The sequence below is a fragment of the Pristiophorus japonicus genome, chromosome 7, assembly GCF_044704955.1.
Source record: "Pristiophorus japonicus isolate sPriJap1 chromosome 7, sPriJap1.hap1, whole genome shotgun sequence".
NCBI lineage: Eukaryota > Metazoa > Chordata > Chondrichthyes > Pristiophoridae > Pristiophorus > Pristiophorus japonicus.
In genome coordinates this window covers 13,456,635-13,478,982 of record NC_091983.1, presented here as the reverse complement: position 1 = coordinate 13,478,982, position 22,348 = coordinate 13,456,635, and positions in this window count along the sequence as shown.

Here is a 22,348-nt window from a genome sequence, read left to right as displayed (position 1 = left end):
ATGGGCCCGCATAGTCTACGTGCACCCACGACCACGGTTTGGTCGGCCAGGGCCAGGGGCTCAGGGGGGCCTCCCTGGGGACATTCCTGAGTTGGGCACAAATGATGCACCATCGGACGCAGTCAATGCCAGGCCACCAGACGTGGGATCTGGCTATGGCCCGGGTGCTCACGGTGGAACTCCCAGACAAATGCCTCTCTGCCTCGCAGAAGCATAACTACTTGGCTGCTCCACATCAGGCAGTCTGCTTGTAGTGACAGCTCATGCATGCGTCTATGGAAAGGTTTGATCTCCTCGGGGCAGGCATCGCGAGCCTCAGCCCAGTCACCAGTTAAAACACATCTTTTGATTAAGGATAACGTGGGGTCGCTGGTCATCCAGGCTCTGATTTGGCGAGCCATCATGGGCGAACCTGTGGACTCAAAGGCATTGATTGCCATGACCATCTCACAGTCCTGTTCGTCGGACCCTTCCGTGGTCGCCAGGGGTAGCCTGCTGAGCGCGTCGGCACAGTTGTCTCTGCCTGGTCTCTGCCTTATGGTGCAACCGTAAGAGGCCAGCATGAGTGCCCCACCATTGAATGCGCGCCAAGGCGTTGGCATTTATTGCCTTGCTCTCGGATAGTAGGGACATGAGGGGCTTGTGGTCGGTTTCTAATGCGAACTTGGCCCCGAAAAGGTATTGGTGCATCTTTTTGACACCATACATGCACGCGAGCGCCTCCTTCTCCACCATACCGTACCCGCGCTCCACCCGCGAAAGTGACCTGGAGGCGTAGACTATGGGTTGTAATTTACCCGCACTATTGACATGTTGTAAAACGCACCCAACCCCGTATGCTGACGCATCACATGTAAGAACTAGCTTTTTACCTGGATCAAAGAAAGCCAAAACATTGTTGGAACACAGAAGGTTACATGCCCTATTGAAGGCGCATTCCTAGGCGTCCCCCCAAAACCAATCGCACCCCTTTCTGAGTAGCACGTGGAGAGGCTCCAGCAGCGTGCTTAAGTTCTGCATAAAGTTCCCAAAGTAATTGAGTAGCCCGAGAAAGGTGCGCAGTTCTGGGACATTCCGGGGCCTGGGTGCCAGGCGAATTGCTTTGGTTTTGGACTCGGTTGGGTGGATTCCATCAGCGGCAATCCTTCTGCCCAAAAATTCAACCTCGGGCGCGAGAAACAGGCACTTGGATTTCTTAACTCTTAGGCTTACCCAATTCAACCGCTTTAGTACTTCCTCCAAATTGCGGAGATGGGAGTCGGTGTCCCTGCCCGTGATATGTATGTCGTCTTGAAATACAACCGTCCCCGGGATGGACTTGAGCAGACTCTCCATGTTGCGCTGGAATATGGCAGCTGCTGACCTGATGCCGAATGGGCATCGATTATACATGAAAAGGCCTCGATGTGTGTTGATGGTGGTGAGTAGCTTAGATTCTGTCAGTTCTTGCGTCATGTACGCAGATGTGAGATCTAGTTTTGAGAAAAGTTTTTCTCCAGCCAATATGGCAAATAAGTCCTCCGCTCTGGGCAGCGGGTATTGGTCCTGTAGGGAGACTCTGTTTATGGTAGATTTGTAGTCCCCACAGATTCGTACGGATCCATCAGGCTTCATGACTGGGATGATGGGACTTGCCCAGTCGCTAAATTCCACGGGTGAGATAATGCCTTCCCATAGAAGCCTGTCCAGTTCATGTTTAATCTTTTCCCTCATCACATAGGGCACAGCTCTAGCCTTGTGATGGACCAGTCTAGCATCCTGTGCGATGTAGATTTTGACTTTAGTCCCTTTGAAGGTGCCCACACCTGGCTGAAAGAGATGTTCAAATCGACTTAGAACTGTTGAGCAGGAGGTCCGTTCCTCTGACGACATGGCGTGAACATCGTCCCATTTCCAGTTTAGTTTTGCCAGCCAGCTTCTCCCCAGCAGTGCTGGGAGATCTCCGGGGACAATCCAAAGGGGAAGTCGGTTCACTGTCCCTTTGTGTGTGACTGAGAGCATGGCGCTGCCAAGGACTGGGACGATTTCTTTGTTTTAGGTCCTTAGTTTGGTGTCGACCCTTGTGAGCTTTGGTCTGTCTCTTTTGTGCGGCCACAGCTGTTCAAATTGTTGAGCGCTCATGAGAGATTGACTAGCTCCCGTATCCAGCTCCATGTTGACGGGTATCCCGTTGAGTAGGACCCTCATCATTATTGGAGGCGTCTTGTTGTAAGAGCAGTGGCCATTGATCGTGTTGACCCACTGTACCTCGGTGTCCCGGGTACTGTCCCCACCATCTTCTGGTCCGCTTTCCGACCCTTCCGATCTCCTAGTAAAAGATCCTCTCGGAATGAGTGATCACAATATGGTTGAATTTGTAATACAGATTGAGGATGAGGAAGTTGTGTCAGAAACGAGCGTACTATGCTTAAACAAAGGGGACTACAGTGCGATGAGGGCAGAGTTGGCTAAATTAGACTGGAAACAAGGACTAAACGGTGGCACAATTGAGGAACAGTGGAGGATTTTTAAGGAGCTCTTTCATAGTGCGCAACAAAAATATATTCCAGTGAAAAAGAAGGGCGGCAAGAGAAGGGATAACCAGCCGTGGATAACCAAGGAAATAAAGGAAAGTATCAAATCAAAGACCAATGCGTATAAGGTGGCCAAGGTTAGTGGGAAACTAGAGGATTGGGAAAATTTTAAGCAAAAGCAAAGAATGACTAAAAAAGCAATAAAGAAAGGGAAGATAGATTACGAAGGTAAACTTGCGCAAAACATAAAAACAGATAGTAAAAGCTTTTACAGATATATAAAACGGAAAAGAGTGACTAAAGTAAATGTTGGTCCCTTAGAAGATGAAAAGGGGGATTTAATAATGGGAAATGTGGAAATGGCTGAGACCTTAAACAATTATTTTGCTTCCGTCTTCACAGTGGAAGACACAAAAACAATGCCAAAATTTGCAGGCCACAGGAATGTGGGAAGGGAGGACCTTGAGACAATCACTATCACTAGGGGGGTAGTGCTGGACAGGCTAATGGGACTCAAGGTAGACAAGTCCCCTGGTCCTGATGAAATGAATCCCAGGGTATTAAAAGATATGGCGGAAGTTATAGCAGATGCATTCGTTATAATCTACCAAAATTCTATGGACTCTGGGAAGGTACCAGCGGATTGGAAAGCAGCTAATGTAACGCCTCTGTTTAAAAAAGGGGGCAGGCAAAAGGCAGGTAACTACAGGCCGGTTAGTTTAACATCTGTAGTGGGGAAAATGCTTGAAACTATCATTAAGGAAGAAATAGCGGGACATCTAGATAGGAAGAGTGCAATCAAGCAGACGCAGCATGGATTCATGAAGGGGAAATCATGTTTAACTAACTTACTGGAATTCTTTGAGGATATACCGAGCATGGTGGATAGAGGTGTACCGATGGATGTGGTGTATTTAGATTTCAAAAAGGCATTCGATAAGGTGCCACACAAAAGGTTACTGCAGAAGATAAAGGTACGCGGAGTCAGTGGAAATGTATTAGCATGGATAGAGAATTGGCTGGTGAACAGAAAGCAGAGAGTCGGGATAAATGGGTCCTTTTCCGGTTGGAAATCAGTGGTTAGTGGTGTGCCACAGGGATCAGTGCTGGGACCACAACTGTTTACAATATACATAGATGACCTGGAAGAGGGGACAGAGTGTAGTGCAACAAAATTTGCAGATGACACTAAGATTAGTGGGAAAGCGGGTTGTGTAGAGGACTCAGAGAGGCTGCAAGGAGATTTGGATAGGTTAAGCGAATGGGCTAAGGTTTGGCAGATGGAATACAATGTCGGAAAGTGTGAGGTCATCCACCTTGGGAAAAAAAAACAGTAAAAGGGAATATTATTTGAATGGGGAGAAATTACAACATGCTGTGGTGCAGAGGGACCTGGGGGTCCTTGTGCATGAATCCCAAAAGGTTAGTTTGCAGGTGCAGCAGGTAATCAGGAAGGCGAATGGAATGTTGGCCTTCATTGCGAGAGGGATGGAGTACAAAAGCAAGGAGGTCTTGCTGCAACTGTATAAGGTATTGGTAAGGCCGCACCTGGAGTACTGCATGCAGTTTTGGTCACCTTACTTAAGGAAGGATATACTAGCTTTGGAAGGGGTACAGAGACGATTCACTAGGCTGATTCGAGAAATGAGGGGGTTACCTTATGATGATAGATTGAATAGACTGGGTCTTTATTCGTTGGAGTTCAGAAGGATGAGGGGTGATCTTATAGAAACATTTAAAATCATGAAAGGGATAGACAAGATAGAGGCAGAGAGGTTGTTTCCACTGGTGGGGGAGTCTAGAACTAGGGGGCACAGCCTCAAAATACGGGGGAGCCAATTTAAAACCGAGTTGAGAGGGAATTTCTTCTCCCAGAGGGTTGTGAATCTGTGGAATTCTCTGCCCAAGGAAGCAGTTGAGGCTGGCTCATTGAATGTTTTCAAGTCACAGATAGATAGATTTTTAACCAATAAGGGAATTAAGGGTTACGGGGAGCGGGCAGGTAAGTGGAGCTGAGTCCACGGCCAGATCAGCCATGATCTTATTGAATGGCGGAGCAGGCTCGAGGGGCTAGATGGCCTACTCCTGTTCCTAATTCTTATGTTCTTATGTATACCAGCCGAGCTGCCGTTTTTCTGCAAATGTGGGCCAGATGCCCTGTATAGTCGCAGTTTCTGCAAACAGCATGCTGAAATCGACACCCCCTTGATGAGTGCCTTCCCCCACATCTCCAGCACAGACCTTTTCCATTGTTTCCAAAGGATGAGCTGCGTCTGGCTGATCTCTCTTGAGCTTCTCTCAGTTTGTAGTTGATTGCTCGTATTGTGGGTTGATGAGGTGTGAATGGCCGTTCATGTGGCCCTTGAAGGCTTCTGGCACCACTGCCTGCTGTTGAGGGCCTGCTCTCCTGCCTTTGTCTGTGTGTGGGGGTAGCGGCTTGTTTCACGCTGTGAACCCCTTGTTCCGATGTTTCGTTAGTTGTCGTACCCGCAGTATAGATCAACCTCGTTTCTTCTCCTCCTGCCAGGAATGTCTGTGCAACCAGTGCTGCTGCCTCTAGGGTCAAGTTCTTGTTCTCTATGAGCTTTCGGAATATGGCTGCGTGGCCTATTCCCTCAATAAAAAAAGTCTCTCAGTACTTCTCTCCTTAGTTCATCGGAGAACTCACATAAACTAGCCAACCTCCGAAGTTCCACCACGAAGTCGGGTATGCTCTGGCCCACACAGCGTCTGCAGTTGTAGAACCTGTGTCTGGCCATGTGTAGGCTGCTCACTGGCTTCGGGTGGTCTCTTACCAGTGTGCTCAACTCTTCAAACGACTTGCTTGCTGGTTTCTCGGGTGCCAGCAGTTCCTCATTAAGGCGTATGTTTTCGAGCCACAGCTGGTCAAGAGATGGGCTCTTCTCTTGTCTGCCTTATCGTCGCCTAACCAGTCTTTGGTTACAAAGCTTTGCTGGAGCCTTTCTATAAAGTCCTCCCAATTATCTCCAGCATTGTATTTTTCCTCTGAGCCATTGGTCGCCATTCTGTGGATTCTGTAATCCCATCCTCATCGCCACTGTAAAGTCCTGTCCCTGGAGTACAGATTCACACGAGGCACATACTGAAGTCAAGGTCACTCAGGACCTGTACCTTTATTACAAAGCTCTCGAATGCCACACTTGCCTGAGACCTGTCCTTATATACCTGTCTGGGACAGGTATCCAGTGTCTCCTGCAAGTGCACCCCTGGTGGTAAGGTAAGCTAGTGGTTACAGGTCATCTCTAGTTACAGTCATGTATAGCATGGTAAGATACAATTATGTACAGTAGTGTGAGATACATGACAGAGATAGTCACTGCCTGGCACATGTGTGGCGCGAATGTTATTTGCCACTTATCAGCCCAAGCCTGAATGTTGTCCAGGTCTTGCTGTATGCGAGCATGGGCTGCTTCATTTTCTGTGGAGTTGTGAATGGAACTGAACACTGTGCAATCATCAGCGAACATCCCTACTTCTGACCTTATGATGGAGGGAAGGTCATTGATGAAGCAGCTGAAGATGGTTGGACCTAGGACACTGCCCTGAGGAACTCCTGCAGCGATGTGCTGGGGCTGAGATGATGGGCCTCCAACCACCACAACCATCTTCATTTGTGTTCAGTATGACTCCAGCCAGTGGAGAATTTTCCCCCTGATTCCCATTGACTTGAGTTTTACTAGAGCTGCTTGATGCCACACTTGGTCAAATGCTGCCTTGATGTCAAGGGCAGTCACTCTCACCTCGCCTGGTCACGTATCTGATTACCATTTGGGGGATCTTGCTATGCACAAATTGGCTGCCACACTTCTGCATATTACAACAGTGACTACTCCATTGGCTGTAAAGTGCTTTGGGACATGAAAGGCACGACAGAAATGCAAGTTCTTTCCTTTCAGCCAGTCTACATCGCAATATTTTTGCGAAGTTTGCTGGGCTCGTCACATTCTTGCTGTTGACTTTATGCTGTTTAGCAGAGGGTCTAGATAACCTCACTCACATTTGGATCCTATCGAGCAACTTACTTAATTTCCAGTCCAGGAGCTATCAATCATCTCAATCGGTAGAGAAAAAAAAAATCTCATTATGGTTTTGCCATTAGGAATTCAAACAGGTTTGAAAACCGAGATATCACATCCTTTAGAAACTCATAAATCATGTGGCCTTGTGCACGGGCTGCCAGTGTGGCTTTCATTAGGGCTAAGTCAGAACATGTCTGTGATTTTCATTGAGGGCTTAGCAAGTAATCGCTCAAGAATTCACTCTCTAATCTTAAAACGTTGCACTAAAACACAGCGCTGAACGATCGCCAACCCCTTGAAAATTCTGTGGTGAACAATCTACGGCGTGAAAACAAACCCATTGTTGAAATAATACCGATCTTGGTTCTTAACATACATTTACTGTATTCTTAACATGTGGCACATACAATGCATTCATTCATGTCTGAGGTGATTCTGACTGGGTTGGATAGACTGGATGCGGGGAGGATGTTACCCCTGGCTGGAAAGTCTAGAACAAGGGGTCACAGTCTCAGGATACGGGGTAGGAAATTTAGGACCGAGATGAGGAGAAATGTTTTCACTCAGAGGGTGGTGAACCTGTGGAATTCTCTACCACAGAAGGCTGTGGAGGCCAAGTCATTGAATATATTTAAGAGGGAGATAGATAGATTTCTAGAAACAAAGGGCATCAAGGGGTATGGGGAAAAAGTGGGAATATGGTGTTGAGATAGAGGAACAGCCATGATCACATTGAATGGCGGTGCAGGCTTGAAGGGCCGAATGGCCTACTTCTGCTCCTATTTTCTATATTTCTATTAGCATTTTTCCAAGTTCACATCAGCGTGACTCCTAGTGTAGGGTCAGCTCGAGAGAAAGATCTAGGCAGAATAAAAAGCCCCAAACACTGGGGATTGGGTTGGCAACTCTGGTTGGACCTATTCCTGGAGGTTTTATCACATAACCTTCCGCCCAGTCAAACAGCCTCACTCCCCCATCACCATCCATCTCCAATTATTCTATAACCGACAAATAAAGTGTTCAAATAAATTGAAAAAACTCAATTTTTTTAATGCCCTTGTGATTTTTCGCCCGGACTTTTTTTTGTTGTTGCTGGCAGCAGTGTGTCCTGGAGAGGAGTCTTTAGTTCCTGGAAACTCCAGGGCAATCCTGGAGGGTTGGTAACCTGGGGACCATGGTCACTCTACACGACGTATGTACATCCCTGGGTGCCGAGATGACCAGGACACAAGGACCACCGGTCATGTCAGGTCAGGTCAGGTCAGCCATCACTAAAATATCCGTTTCCAGGTAAACCTAACATGAAAAGTGAGCACAAAGGATGTAGGTACTGTATAAAATAAATCAGGTCCAGAGTGATCTCTGAGAGTAGTATCGTTCACCCAAAAGGATCAGAGGGGACATTTACAGATTTATTCCCCCTAATTCACCTGCATTTTTCATCTAGTTTTTCACCTCCCATAGGAAATTTAAAAAGAACTTACATTCTATAGCACCTTGCACCGTCTCAGGACAACAACAACATTTATATAGCGTTTTTAACGTAGTGAAACATCCCAGGGTGCTTCACAGGAATATTAGGAGATAAAAAATTTGACACCGAGCCGCATAAGTAGAAATTAGCGCAAGCGACCAAAAGCTTGGTCAAAGAGGTAGGTTTTAAGGAGCGTCTTGAAGGAGGGAAGAGAGGTAGCGAGGTGGAGAGACTTAGGGAGGGAGTTCCAGAGCTTGGGGCCCAGGTAACAGAAGGCACGGACACCGATGGTTGAGCGATTATAATCAGGGATGCTCAGGAGGGCAGCATTAGAGGATGTCCCAAAGTGCTTTACAACGAATGAAGTGGTCACTTGTGATACAGGAACTGCGGCAGCCAATGTGCCTAGCTTCAGCCTGTGTACACACACCTGCTTCATATCACTGTACGCCTACAATCTCCCGGCTTACCCGGGAGGCTGAATGACTCACCAGGCTGCATCACCCTGAACGTGACAGCTGGAATGCAAGGGCATGCCCTCCCCTCTGCTGTCTAGAATGGAGGTGGAGTGCTCCAGACTGGGAGGGGGGGGCGGTTTGATACCAGCATGTACAGCAGCCCGCACCAACCGGGGATTCCCAGCGATGAGCCTGCTTTGATCCCTGACTTCACGCAGCGTTAAAGAAAAGAAAGACTTGCATTTGTATAGCGCCTTTTACAACCTCAGGGCATCCCAAAGCGCTTTACAGCCAAAGAAGTACTTTTTGAAGCAAAGCCAATATAGTATTGTAATGTAGGAAATGTGGCAGCCAATGTGTGCACAGCAAGGTGCCACACACGGCATTGAGATCATAACCAGATAATCTGATTTTTAGTGATGTTGGTTGAGGGATAAATATTGGCCAGGACACGAGGGAAAACTCCCTGTTCTTCAAATAGTGCATTTACGTTCACCTGAGAAAGGAGAAGGGGCCATGGTTTAACGTCTCAATCGTGAGACGACACCTCCAACAGTGCAGGGCTCCCTCTGTACTGCCCCTCCGACAGTGCGCTGCTCCCTCGGTACTGCCCCTCCAACAGCGCGCCGCTCCCTCAGTACTGCCCCTCCATCAGTGCGGCGCTCCCTCGGTACTGCCCCTCCGATAGTGCACTGCTCCCTCGGTACTGCCCCTCCAACAGTACCGCCCCTCCGACAGTGCAGCGCTCCCTCGGTACTGCCCCTCCGACAGTGCGCTGCTCCCTTGGTACTGCCCCTCCAACAGCGCAGCGCTCCCTCGGTACTGCCCCTCCGACAGTGAAGCACTCTCTCGATACTGCCCCTCCAATGTGCAGCACTCCCTCAATATTGCCCCTCCGACATTGTGCCGCTCCCTCAGTACTGCCCCTCCAATGTGCAGCACTCCCTCAGTACTGCCCCTCTGACAGTGTGGCGCTCCCTCAGTACTGTCCCACCGACAGTGCGGCGCTCCCTCAGTACTGCCCCTCCGACAGTGCGGCGCTCCCTCAGTACTGCCCCTCCGACAGTGCAGCGCTCCCTCAGTACTGCCCCTCCGACAGTGCAGCACTCCCTCACGACTGCCCCTCCGACAGTGCGGCACTCCCTCACGACTGCCCCTCCGACAGTGCGGCGCTCCCTCACGACTGCCCCTCCGACAGTGCGGCGCTCCCTCACGACTGCCCCTCCGACAGTGCGGCGCTCCCTCACAACTGCCCCTCCGACAGTGCGGCACTCCCTCAATACTCAAGTCTCTGGAATGGGACTTGAACCTACAACCTTCTGACTTATGCGGCGAGAGTGGTACTAAATCACATAGGTAAACGGAAGCAAGAGTGGGAATAGTTTATGGAATGCTGAGCTCCTCCTGGGTGGGTCTGGCAGTACCAGCTCTGTGCTTGGACCATACTCTGTCATGGAAATTGATCAGCCTGCAGATGTCCACACCCAGCGGACTTGCATTAAAGAAAGACCTTGCATTTATTTGGCTGCTTAGCTTAGCACATCACAACCAGTGACTTACCATTTGAAGTGCAAGCAATGTTGGTAGAGGCAAATGCAGCAGCCATTTTGTACACAGCAAATAGTAATCAAACAGGCTCATGGAATGTTGGCCTTTATCTCAAGGGGTTGGAGTTACGTTACAGCTGCTCACCATCAGACCCCGTCTGCAGTCACTGCGTTCAGTTCTGGGGCCCCCTCACCTCAGGAAGGATAGACTGGCCATGGAGGGGGTGCAGCGCAGATTCACCAGAATTATACCGACGTTAAATTATGACGTCCGATTCCATAAGCATGACTTGCAATCCTTTGAGTTCAGAAGGTTGATGGGTGATCTAATCGAAGTGTTTAAAATGATTAAGGGTTTCGATAGGGTAGGTGAAGAGGAACTATTTCCTCTCGTGGGTGAACCGGGAAGAAATGGGCACAAACATAAAATTAGAAGTGACAATTCGGGTGTGAAATCAGGAAGCGTCTTTTCACATAAAGGATAGCGGAAACCTGGAACTCTCTCTCTCTCTCTCTCTCTCTCTCTCTCTCTCTCTCCTGAAGCCCCATCTGCCCTCTCAGGTGCACCTAGAAGATTCCATAGTAATGCTCGAGGAAGATTTTCATCATATTGTGTTCCTAACACAGATGAGACTGCACACAGGGAGGTTAAAGTAACAGTGACCTCAGTCTTTATTAAGACACTCCAGAGTGAGGAACAGGCTTTAGGGGGCAGCTTATATACAGTGCTCACAAAGGATGCTGGGATCCCTTGGGACTTCAGGGGATGAGCTCCCCGGTGGCGGAACATGGGAGTGCATGCTTTACAGATACACAACATCACTCCCCCCACAAAGTCAAAGTGAAAACTATTTACAAAGTGAGGCGGTCGGGAGCCTTTCTTTCCCTGGTGGACCGCCTCGGTACAAATGTCTGTTCTGTTGTGTTGGCTGTGCCCTCACTGGGCTGGTGTGTTGTTGGCCCTGCAGAGCTGCTGGGTGAGCCTGGCCTTGCTGGGCTGTTGGGTGTGATGGGTTCAATTTCCTGGGCCGGCGTGGTGTCGTTGATCCTTTGGGTGTGTGTTGTGGGCTCGAAAAAGGTGGTGTCTGCTGTGGGTTGTTCAGGGCAGTCTGTAAACCGCAGCCTCATTTGGTCCAGGTGCTTTTTGCAAATTTGTCCATTGTCTAGTTTGACTACACCCTACTCCCTTCTTTAGCTATCACCGTGCTCGCGATCCAGTTGGGACCATGTCCATGGTTTAAGCACATACACAGGGTCATTCAGCTCAATTTCCCGTGACAGTGGCATGACCATCGTTTACATTTTGTTGCTGCCGCCTGCTCTCTACCTGATCATGCAGGTTGGGGTGAACTAGCAAGAGTCTGGTTTTAAGTGTCCTTTTCATGAGTAGCTCAGCCGGGGGCACCCCTGTGAGCGAGTAGGGTCTCGTGCAGTAGCTGAGCAGTATTCGGGACAGGCGGGTTTGGAGTGAGCCTTCTGTGACTCATTTAAGGCTCTGTTGATGGTTTCTACTGCCCGCTCTGCCTGCCCATTGGAGGCTGGTTTAAACGGGGCCGAGGTGACATATTTGATCCCATTGCAGGTCATGAATTCTTTAAATTCGGCACTGGTGAAACATGGCCCGTTGTCACTGACCAGTATGTCAGTCAGGCCGTGGGTGGCAAACATGGCCCTCAGGCTTTCAATGGTGGCGGTGCTTCCCGACATTATTTCACATTCAATCCATTTTGAAAAGGCATCCACCACCACTAGGAACATTTTACCAAGAAACGGGCCCACATAGTCGACATGGATCCTCGACCATGGTCTGGAGGGCCAGGACCACAAACTTAGTGGTGCCTCTCTGGGCGCGTTGCTCAACTGAGCACATACACGGCATTGCCGTACACAGGACTCTAAGTCAGAGTAGATACCGGGCCACCATACATGGGATCTGGCTATCGCTTTCATCATTACTATACGCGAGTGGGTGCTGTGGAGATCAGAAATGAACGTCTCCCTGCCCTTTTTTGGTAGCACTATGCGGTTACCCCACAACAGGCAGTCTGCCTGAATGGACAGCTCGTCCTTTCGCCGCTGGAATGGCTTGATTAGCTCTTGCATTTCAACGGGGATGCTGGCCCAGCTCCCATGCAGTATACAGTTTTTACGAGGGACAGCAGAGGATCTTGGCTGGTACAAGTCCTAATCTGGCGGGCCGTGACAGGTGATTTATCATTTTCAAACGCTTCCATGACCATCAACAAGTCTGCGGGCTGCGCCACCATCAACAAGTTTGCAGGTTGCGCCATTTTCACCCCCATGGTGGGCAATGGTAGCCCGAGAGCATCCGCACAGTTCTCGGTGCCTGGCCTGTGGCGGATGGTATAGTTGTACGCTGATAGCGTGAGTGCCCACCTTTGTATGCGGGCTGAGGCATTAGTATTTATCCCCTTGTTTTCAGCGAAAGGGATGTGAGGGGCTTGTGATCGGTTTCCAGCTCAAATTTGAGGCCAAACAGGTACTGATGCATTTTCTTTACCCTGAACACACGCTAATGCCTCTATCTCAATCATGCTGTAGGCCCTCTTGGCCTTAGACAAGCTCCTGGAAGCATAGGCGACAGGTTGCAACTTCCCCGCAACGTTAGCTTGTAATGCACACCCGACTCTGTACGACGACGCGTCACATGCTAGCACAAGTCTTTTACACGGGTTATACAATACAAGCAGCTTGTTGGAGCATAAAATGTTTCTGGCTTTCTCAAAAGCAATTACTTGTGTTTTTCCCCATACCCAGTTCTTACCTTTGTGCAATAACACAAAAGATGCTTAACCCCGGTAGGAAGTTACCAAAATAGTTGAGGAGTCCCAAGAATGACCACAGCTCTGACATTCTGTGGCCTGGATGCATTCCTGATAGCCTCGGTCTTGGCATCTGTGGGCCGAATGCCGTCCGCTGCGATCTTTCTCCCCAAAACTCCACTTCTGTTGCCATGAAGACGCATTTCGACCTCTTCAGCTGCAGCCCGACGTGATACAAAACCTGGACGAGGTCCTCCAACGACTGTAAGTGCTCGGCGGTGTCCCGACCCGTGACCAATATGTCACCCTGAAAGACCACCGTGTGTGGTGGCGACTTGAGTAGGCTCTCCTAGTTTCTCTGGAAGATCGCTGCAGCCGACCGAATTCCAAACGGGCATCTGTTGTGGATGAACAGTCCCTTGTGCGTGTTGATGCAGGTGAGGCCCTTCGAAGACTCCTCCAGCTCCTGCATCATGTAGGTCGAAGTCAGGTCAAGCTTGGTGAACGTCTTGCCTCCTGCCAGCGTCGCAAATAGGTCGTCTGCCTTAGGTAGCGGGTATTGGTCCTGTAGCGAGAAACGATTAATAGTTACTTTATAATCGCCGCAAATCCTGACTGTGCCATCACTTTTGAATACTGGAACAATCGGGCTGGCTCACTCGCTGAATTCCACTGGGGAGATGATGCCCTCGCGTTGCAGCCTGTCCAGCTCGATTTCCACTCTCTCCCTCATCATGTGAGGTACCGTTCGTGCCTTGTGGTGAATGGGTCGTGCCTCTGGAGCCAAGTGGATCCGCACCTTCGTCCTGGAAAAGTTTCCAATGCCTGGCTCAAAAAGGGAAGGAAATTTGTTTAGAACCTGGGTACATGAGGCTTTATCGACATGTGATAGCGCTCGGATGTCATCCCAGTTCCAGCGGATTTTGCCCAGCCAGCTCCTTCCAAGCAGCGTGGGGCCATTGCCCGGGACAATCCAGAGTGGCAGTTCGTGCACCGCACCCTCGTAGGTGACCTTGACCATGACGCTGCCCAGGACAGTGATAAGCTCTTTGGTGTATGTTCTCAGTTTCAGGTGGATGGGCTCAGGGCTGGTCTGAGTGCCTTGTTGCACCACAGCCTCTCAAACATCTTTTTACTTATGATGGATTGGCTAGCACCAGTGTCCAGTTCCATGGCTACGGGTAAGCCATTCAATTTTACGTTTAGCATTCTAGGTGGACATTTCGTTGAAAATGTGTGCACCCCGTGTACTTCAGCATTTGCCTCCTCTCTCTTGAGGCTCGAAATTGCTTTGATCCACCATGGACCGATCTTCCCCTGCCACGTGGTTTTGCAGAGCTTGCAGCTCGTTTGCAAGCTCGTTGGAGGTACCCCATTGTTCCACAGCTCTTGCAAACATACTCTTTGAAGCGACATGAATCGGCTGAATGGAAGCCTCCACAACGCCAACAAGGTGTGAATTGCCTTGCATTCATCCTTTGTTGGGGACTCTGAGTTATCTGGTCACCTGAGGCCTGCTGGCAGTTGCAGACTCGTGGGTTCTGCCCTGAACATTTCTGCTTGCAAACACAGTTCCAATTAATTTATGAACATTGCTAGCACTTGTGTGATGAGAGATTTGTTTGGTGTTATCACTGGTGGACATAAACGCCTGTGCTATCGCAATGGCCTTACTGAGGGTCGGTGTCTCTACAGTCAAAAGTTTTCGTAGGATGGTCTCGTAGCCAATGCCCTGTACAAAAAATTCTGACCATTTGCTCCAGGTAGCCATCAAACTCACATTGTCCTGCAAGTCGCCTTAGCTCGGCGACAGCTCGCCACTTCCTGACCTTCAGATCGCTGGCACATGTAGAACCGATACCTCGCCATCAGCATGCTCTCCCTCGGGTTAAGATGCTCCAGAACCAGTGTACACAGCTCCTCATATGACTTATCTGTGGGTTTCACCGGAGCCAGAAGTTTCTTCATGAGGCTGTAGGTCGGTGTCCCGCAGACTATGAGGAGGACCGCTCTCCTTTTTGCAGCGCTTCCTTCTCCGTCCAGCTCGTTGGCTACAAAGTACTGGTCTAGCCGTTCAACATAGGCTTCCCAGTCCTCACCCTCCGAGAACTTCTCCAGGATGCCCACAGTTTGCTGCATCTTGGTGTTGGATTCGTATTCTCATCGCCAGTTATTGCGTTCCTAACACAGATGAGGCTGCACACAGGGAGGTTAAAGTAACAGTGACCTCAGTCTTTAATAAGACACTCCAGAGTGAGGAACAGGCATAAGGGGCCGGCTTATATACAGTGCTCCCAAGGGATGCTGAGATCCCTTGGGACTTCAGGGGATGAGCTCCCTGGTGGCGGAACATGTTTTTCAGATACACAACACATCACTTCACCCTTGGCGGCTGTGCCTTCAGCTATATAGGCCCCAATTCCCTCCCTAAACCGCTCCACCTCGCTCTCCCCTCCTTCTCAAAACCTCCCTTTCTGGCCAAGCTTTTGGTCATCCATCCCAATATCTGGTTCGGTGTCAAATTTGGTTTGATAACGCTCCCGTGAAGCACCTTGGGACGTTTTACTACATTAAAAGGGGCTATATAATTGCAGTTGTTAATTTCTCCTGGTGTCCTGGCCCAACATTTATCTCTTAACCAACACCTCTACAACAGAGTACCTGGTCATTTATCTCATTGATGTTTGTAGGACCTTGTTGTGTGCAAATTGGCTCACGATCCAACACATGAGCACCTCTGGGCGACACGAGTCATGTCCAAACAGCTGCTCTTCATCCAAGCGGAAAGAGAGATCAGTATTCTCGATACGGGCCAGGAAAGAGGCAGGTTGTTCCAGCTCTCAAGGCACGAAAGTTGATGGGCTGCCAATGACAGATTCCAGTGGTATCAGAACAGATTGCTCTGCAGGCAACCTTCCAAAAGCAATGGGATTCAACACAGCAACAACTGATCAAGAGATAATTACATGAGGGAGAAAGAGATAAAAGCATACGTTGAGAGGGTGAAATGAAGAGGGGTGGGAGGAGGCTGGTGTGGAGCATAAACACCGGCACGGAGCAGTTGGGCCGAACGGCCTGTTTCTGTGCTGTATATCCTATGTAATGCAGTTAACAGTAGAATCACAGATTTGCCCACTCTAATGAACCTCTTCATAGTGTTAAAGACTTCTATCATATCAGGCAAGATCTAGAGGGACCCCAGTACAACTAAAGCAGAAGAGACTTCAGTGAACACAATCAAAGAACCCCCAGGTAGAACCCCAGCCTGCCATTGGCTCCTGTCTGCGAGCTTGGGAGATCGGACATGTTCCGACAGCACACAACCCAGGCACAAGACTGAAGTGTTAAATGACACTTGTGTACGCAAATGGAATTGTACGAGTGCGAGTTAGAGAAAGAGTGAGAGAAAACATAAGTGGGCATGCATGGGCAAGGGAGTGCGAGTGTGAGAATGTGTGCGAGGCTGTGCAGGATTGTTCAAAGTGTGTGTGAGAGAGTTAATGGATGTTCTGGAGTTCAGAAGAATGAGAGGGGACCTCATAGAAACGTTTAAAATTCTGATGGATTCAGACAGGTTAGATGCAGGAGGAATGTTCCCAATGTTGGGGAAGTCCAGAACCAGGGGTCACAGTCTAAGGATAAGGGGTAAGCCACTTAGGACCGAGATGAGGAGAAACTTCTTCACCCAGAGAGTGGTGAACCTGTGGAATTCTCCACCACAGAAAGTTGTTGAGGCCAATTCACTAAATATATTCAAAAAGGAGTTAGATGAAGTCCTTACTACTCGGGGGATCAAGGGGTATGGCGAGAAAGCAGGAATGGGGTACTGAAGTTGCATGTTCAGCCATGAACTCAGTTGAATGGCGGTGCAGGCTAGAAGGGCCGAATGGCCTACTCCTGCACCTATTTTCTATGTTTCTATGAGACACGGAGAGGTAAGTTCCATGGTCCCAGCGGTCGCAAGGTGAATTGGGACCCATCTCTGGACCCATGCACAAATTTCAGCATGGCCCCCTGCTGGGAGCACGGAATACTGAGTGTACTTTACACACACCATCAAAACTTTACTACACAGTCTTGTCCCATCACAACAGGTTTTCCGCCTTCTTTGTGTTGTCCTGGGATTTCTGGGCTGCCATTGAAAAGGGGGGTAGGGTGTCACCAATTCCATCAGTGGGCACAGGCTCAGCTTACTTATGTTAATGAAGCGGGCAGAGTTCTTCGACCTCCAGCCATAGCGCCACAAGGAGGCCCAGAGGGAGGGATTTCCCCAAGACGCTGGCAGTGGTTCTTGCACCAGGACTTCCCACTCAGATCAGAGGGGGATCTCCTCAAGGTGAAGGTAAAGCTAGGCTCAAATATTTACTTGAGTGAAAAAAAAGAACTTACATTTATACAGCATCTTTCACAACCTCAGGACGTCCCAAAGCGCTTTACACCCAACGACGTATGTTTGGATGAGTAGTATTGGTCACTGTTTAAATATCACAGCCAATTTGCGCACAGCAAGATCCCACAAACAGCAATGTGATAATGACCAGATCATCTGTTTTAGTGATGATGGTTGAGGGATAAATATTGGCCCAGGACACCAAGGAGAACTCTTTGTTCTTCTTCTAAATAGTGTCGTGGGATCTTATAAGCCCATGTGAGGGGGCAGATGGGCCTTCGATTTAACGTCTCATCCAAAAGACGTCACCTCCAACGGTGGAGCACTCCCTCAGCTCTGCACCAGAGTGTTGGCCTGAACTATGTGCTCAGGTCTCTGGAGTGGGACTTGAACCCACGATCTCCGAACCCAATGAGTCACGGCTGACACCGGAATTCAGACCTTGGGGTCTCTCCCAATGGCAGCTCAAAGGCCCCAAAGCCGGTGGCCAAGCCTGCAGCCGTGTTCCTCTTTCCGCTCTCGTTCCCAGGTGCGAGGCCCTATCAGGTAGGCCAGCCTGCGTCGCTGGTTGTGACTGGGCCACAATAATGGGCCGGCTCACCAAATCCACACACAGCGCATCTCAGACAACAGCAACTTTCATTTATACGGCATCTTTAACCTAGAAAACCGTCCCAAGGTGCTACACAGAGGTATAATCAGAAAAAAATGGATGCTGAGCTAAAGAGGGAGATATTAGGACAAGTGACCAAAAGCTTGGTCAAAGAGGTAGGTTTCAAGTGAGAAGTGGGAGATGGAGAGGCGGAAGGATTTAGGGAGGGACTACAATATTTTGGGGCCTGGGTGGCTGCAGGGAGCAAGAATGTACAGGATGCCAGAGTTCAGGAACAGAGAATTTGGGTTGCAAGTCTACAGATGGGGAGGGGCAAGGCCATGAAGGGATTTAAATGCAAGGATGAAAATGTTAAATTGGAGGCGTTGGAGGACCAGGAGCTAACCTCGATCAGCAAGGACAGGAATGACGGATCAGCAAGACCTTGTGCTGGACAGGATACAGGCAGCACTGCTTTGAGATCAGCCCAAGTTGAGAGAGTAAGGAGGGATGGGAAGCCACCCAGCAGAGCATTGGAATGGTGGTGCCTGGAGCATTCAGCAGTAGATGGACTGCATTGGGCGATATTACAGAGGTGGAAGTATGCAGTCTTGGCGATGGAGAGGATATGGGTTCAGAATCTAACCTCAGGGTCAAATAGGACGCCGAGATTGTGAAAAGTCTAAGACAGTGGCCAGGGAGGGGGATGAAATCAACAGCAAGAGTGCGGAGATGGCGGCTGGGATCGAAGACATGGCTTCGGTTTTCCCAATATTTAACTGGAGCAAATTACAGCTCATCCAATACTGGATATCGGACAAGCAGTCTGACTGTACATAGGTAGCAGAACGAGTAGAAAGTAGTGATGGGGAGGGAGAGCTGGGTGTTGTCGGTGGGCATCTATCTTTGGATGATGTCAGCAATACACAGCCTGTAGATGAGGAAGAGAGGGGGAAAGGATTGTTCCTTGGTAGACTCCAGATGTAATGGTGCCGGGGCAGGAAGAGAAGCCGTTGCTGGAGATTCTCTGGTCACAATTTGATAGGCAAGAGCAGAGCCAAGTGAAGGCAGTAGTACTTGACTGGACAACGGAGGAGGATGCTGTGGTTGACCATGTCAAAGGCTGTGGAGAAGTCAAGGAGGATGAGGAGGTCACAGTCACAGAGGATGGCATTTGTGACTTTGATTGGGGTTGATTGAGTGCTGTGGTCAGGAATAATCATCTGTTCAATATTACTTTGTGCAATAGATATGATGTGGCTTCCTCAGCCGTGTAAAATCAACATATCAAAAATTTCCAACAGTTCCAAGGAATAGTATCTTTTTCATCCCCTTTCCTCCCTTGACTGTTAATCTATCCTGTTATTTCCTACAACCACATAATCTAAAAATTAGAGGTACAGGTTGAACCTCTCTGGTCCGGCACCCTCGGGACCTGACCGGTGCTGAAACAGAGAATTGTTTGAACCACGGGAGCTCAGTGCTGGTAATCGCTGAGTGAGGGAGGAGAGGCGGGGAATGTTGGTGCTTAGTCATTTCTCCGTCTGTCTCGGGTCTGACGCCCCTTCGCTGCACCGTCAAGCCCCACATTGAGGAAGCAGAGCGAGATGCTGTGCGTCACAGGGGCGCTTAACAGTACGGTCCAGGCCCAGGAGTTCCGCCACGGATACCGAACCACAGATGTTCCCAGACCACACAGTCCCGGAGCAGAGAGATTCAGCTGGAGAAATGCCACCAACGATGTCTCCGCAAGATCCTGCAAATCCCCTGGGAGGACAGACCCACCAATGTTAGTGTCCTTGACCAGGCCAACATCACCAGCATTGAAGCACTGACCACACTTGATCAACTTCGCTGGACAGGCCACGTGTCTGGCATGCGAACAGAGACTCCTAAAGCAAGCGCTCTACGCTGAACTCCTTCATGGCAAACGAGCCAAAGGTGGGCAGAGGAAACGTTTCAAAGACACACTCAAAGCTTCCCTGCTAAAGTGCAACATCCCCACTGACACCTGGGAGTCCCTGGCCAGAGACTGCCCTAAGTGGAGGAAGTGCATCCGGGAGGGCGCTGGGCACCTCGAGTCTCATCGCCGAGAGCATGCAGAAACCAAGCGCAGGCAGCGGAAAGAGCGTGCGGCAAACCAGTCCACCCACCCTTTCCCTCAACAACTTCTGTCCCACCTGTGACAGGGACTGTGGTTCTCATATTGGACTGTTCGGTCACCTAAGAACTCATTTTTAGATTGGAAGCAAGTCTTCCTCGATCCCGAGGGACTGCCTATGATGATGAGACCATTCAGGAATGAAATCAGGAAGCAATTCTTTACACCAGTAGTGGAAATCTGCAATTCTCTCGCCCAAAAGGCTATGCATGCTAGGGATAATTGGAGCTTTCAAGACTGAGATCGCTAGATTTTTGTTGGGTAAGGGTATCAAGTGATATGGAGCAAAGTCAGGTAAGTGGGGTTAAGGTGAATGATAGAAGAGTCTTGAGGGGCTGAATGGCTTACACCTGTCTCTATGTTCCTGTTGGTACAAAGCCAACATCAACTGTGTTTTGCTTCAATGACCCACCAGTCACCTAGATTCTGGTTCTCTTTAATAAGACACCCATTTATTCATTTGAGGATAAATGTGTGTACATTGGCTGTCGCTATTCCATTTGAGCGGAGGGGCCAACAGATCTGGACAGTTAGCATTCCTGTAGAGCTTGCAGAGCTGCTAATCTCAGTCACAAAGCTCTAAAAATGAGTTAACACTGTACTTGGAATCGCTAAGGCAATCCGGTAGGAATGCGAGTTATGCGTTCATCAATCTAACACTTACATCGCCCTGTCACAGGGAAAGGTCTCTGAAGGGGCAGCAACTGTCAGGAAAAGAAAAGTGTGGTTTTTTTTAAATATAAAAGCGAAGTGTTTTAAATTAATTATTAGTGTCCAAGAGCTAAATCTTCTACTTTTTGGTTTGAGAGAAATTTAAAATATATATTTAAGTCTTCAAAATATTGAGCAAAACACCATAAGAGCTATACCATTCAGGAATGAAGTCAGGAAGTACCTTTTCCCACACAAAGGGTGGTGGAAATCTGGAACTCGCTCCCCCTAAAAAGGTTGCAGATGCTGGGGGTCACTTGGAGCTTTCAAAACAGAGATGGATAGATTTGCGTGGGATAAAGCGATTCAAGGGATATGGAGCAGAGGTGGGTAAATGGAGTTGAGGTATAGGTCAGCCATGATCTAAATGAATGGCAGAGTAGACTCGAGGGGCTGAATGGTCGCCTCCTGTTCCTACATACGTGAAAACTCATCCCAAACTTAGGAACAGAAGTTAAGGAGGGACAGTAAGCCCACACGCGGCAATCACACAGGGTATTGGAGGAGACGGGATGCATCATCATCATCATAGGCATTCCCTCGAAGCGAGGATGACTTGCTTCCACGCCAAAAAGGAATGAGTTCACAGGTGTTTCAATGAAGGACCTAATATTCCAGATCCCGAACTACATCCTGAAGGGTGGAAGATGCCTATGAGTGTCTTTTTTTTTTTAAAAACGTGTGGTGACCGTTGCACACCAGCCATCACACGGGCTTGACAGAGCTAGGTCTTGGTCCAGTGGCAAGGATTAACCAAGACAACTGGAGACCTGCTCTGCTGCACGGATCTAGTGCGCACACATATCGCAGTGTGGGCTGGGCCCGTGCTGACCCTGGGCCCCAGACTCACGCCTTTCCTGGGCCCTGATCACATCCCTCTACAAACTCTCGCCGCTCCTTCGCCCCTCCTGCTGTGCCTGCCCACGCTGCAATCAGCGACCTGACTTCGCAGCACGTGGAGGAGACGGGCTGCATTCAAAATGCTGGAAGGAACCAGGAGGGTGACACCAGTTGGAGTTGAAGACCAGAGGTACACAGGTGCCAGCAGCAGGTATCCAGGCTGCGGTTTGTAAAGACAGCCAGTGTACCAAGGGCGTGGCAAAGCTGTGGAGGACATGAAAAAGCTTGATGTGAACTTGCCAGTCGGTGCAACAGAATTATAAAAATCAAGTATTTTATCACCAATCAACAAAAGGTTGAAGTTTTGGTGTCGGAGCAAGTTGCAAGTGAGGTAGGGACTCGGGTACTAAAGAGAGCACTTGTGAGGGAGTTGAGAATGTATTACATTATGTTTTTGTTACATCTATGGGAACAAAAGGGGGGGTGGTGTTTGAGGCAGACCAGGCGAATGTGAATAAAAAAGAAAAAGAGACTTATATAGCGCTTCACGACCACCGGACGCCTCAAAAGTGCTTTACAGCCAATGAAGTACTTTTGGAGTGTAATCACTGTTGTAATGTAGGATACACTGCAGCCAAATTGTGCACAGCAAGCTCCCACAAACAGTAATGTGATAATGACCAGATAATCTGTTTTTCTGTGATGTTGATTCATGGATTAATATAGGCCATCACACTGGAAATAACTCACTCAACTGCTCTTCTTCGAAATAGTGCCATGGGATCTTTTACGTCCATTTGAGAGAGCAGACAGAACCACGGTTTAACGTGTCATCTGAA